Raw genomic sequence first — 1,940 nt, 5'->3', positions numbered from 1 at the left:
CTGACGCTTTCCGCTTAAGCTTCCTTAACGATCGTGTTTCCTAAACCATTACTTAGTTTGTAAGTAATTATCCAGGTAAACATCATGATCAACTTTAAGTAATCGCGCACGCTAAATCATTTTTATTTCAATGAGGCCATTAATTACTTCTTTTAACCTTTACCAATTTGGGAAACCAACTTCTTTCTTAAAAAGGAAAAACGTCCTTATTGCTCTGCTAAACTATCGCCAATCCGAGCGACCAAAGTCGAGTCGATCCTCACACTTTACGAGGTCGGTCAACCCTGGTCAACTCTCGGAGTTGACTTTTGACCGTTGACTTTGACTTCTGACTTTTGACCAAGTATTCCCTTATTTACCATTATTTCTTATTTATTAAAAATAAATAAGTAAATAATTATAAATAAAGTTTTACTTTTCCCTTTTACCCAATTACTTCTCCTTTTTCACATTTTTACTTTTACCAAGACTTTTACCTCCACACTTTCACTTTTACCTTTTACCTCCTTTTTACCGAATTTACCTTTACTTTCACCTTCTTCACTTTTTACCACTTTACCAAGGTAAAACTCATTTAATTCAACTTTTACTCTTTTCTTCATTTTCTTCCAAAAATAAAGCCATTTCTTTTCTTCTTCCTTTTCTTTTTCTTTTGGCCAAAATAACACAACAACAATCACCAAATCTTCAACACCAATTTCCAATCCTTTGAAAATTAGATCAATAAAATCCTACTAATTAAACTCTCTTCAAAACTCTATTTTTCACAATTTTTTCAACAACAACAATATCTCAACAAAATCAAAATCAACCAAATAAATTCCAAAAATTCTAGGGTTTGTCCAAAACCCATTCCTTACCCTTTCTTCTTCAAAACTCACGGCCTAAGCTTCCTCCATGGCCTTCTTCACCTACAAATCCGTCCATCATCAATACCACAACCAAAAATTGTGAAACAAGGTTGCATGGATAGATCCTTACCACAAATCCTTGTCAAACCCATAGCCTAGCTTGATGGTTCAAGGAGAAATCGGGTTCATGCAAACAAAATCACAAACCCAAATCAAAAACTGGGATTTAGGAAGAAAGATGTATAGATCGAAGGAATATAGGCTAGATTAGGATGGAAAATACCTTGATTTGAGCTTGGAAAGAAGAAATCACAAAAGCCCCAATTTTAGCTTCGGGTTCTAGGGTTTTTGGGGGATTAAATGGCTAAATTTCATGATTTTGGTTGGAGAAATGGAAAGAGGGAAGGAAGAGGAGAAAATCTGGAAATTTTGGTTGAAATCCAGATTCCGGCGACCGGCGGCGGCCGGCGGCGGTGCGGCAGCGACGGCGGCGGCGGCGATTTCCGGCGACCGGGTAGAGAGAGAGGCTCTCGGTAGAGAGAGAAAGCTGATGGAGAAAATGAGGGAAGTGGCTAGGGTTTGAGAGGGATGTGTTCCTTAAATACCTCTCCCAAATTTAATTGTGAAAAGTCGAATCTGCCCCTCTTTTTGGGCCAAGTGGGCTTGGGCTGCTCCAACTTTCTTTTTCTCTTAATTTCCTCAAGCCCAATCCGAAAATTACATCTCCAAACATCCTTATTTCTCCGACACTTCACCGAATCCTTTCGGGAAAATTTTCCGGGCTTGTCCTAAGCCTCAATACTTTAAAAATACTTTTCTAGACCCAAATTGGATTTTCTCTAATTTCTTAATCCTTTTAATGGCCTCATAATCTTAATCTAATCTCGAATACATTCGTACATTACGAATACGTAATTTCATACGTTATGCGACAAATTAAAATAACAAGAAAAAGTACGAAGTTAAAATGTTCTCCTTTCAAATTTGCTTCGGAGATCTTTTTGCTGCAATAAACTTTAGTACCTTCTAGGCCCAAATGAAAGGACTTTGGCCCAAACTTAAATTGTCAACCCAGTAGGTGGTCTCGAC

The 1,940-nt window shown here is 37.6% G+C and overlaps 1 long non-coding RNA gene across 1 annotated transcript; it reads right to left on the bottom strand.

The window, feature by feature from the left end:
• Positions 1-300: 300 nt before the first annotated feature.
• Positions 301-1,407, bottom strand: LOC133707403 (uncharacterized). Its single transcript, XR_009845106.1, has 3 exons — positions 1,135-1,407; positions 982-1,010; positions 301-911 (listed from the first exon to the last, which is right to left on the bottom strand). It is a non-coding gene; the product is annotated as an uncharacterized LOC133707403 (long non-coding RNA).
• Positions 1,408-1,940: the final 533 nt, after the last annotated feature.

This window comes from Rosa rugosa, chromosome 4 (assembly GCF_958449725.1).
Source record: "Rosa rugosa chromosome 4, drRosRugo1.1, whole genome shotgun sequence".
NCBI classification, from domain to species: domain Eukaryota; kingdom Viridiplantae; phylum Streptophyta; class Magnoliopsida; order Rosales; family Rosaceae; genus Rosa; species Rosa rugosa.
Note: the sequence above shows the minus strand (reverse complement) of the source record. Positions and strands in the feature narration are given on the sequence as shown.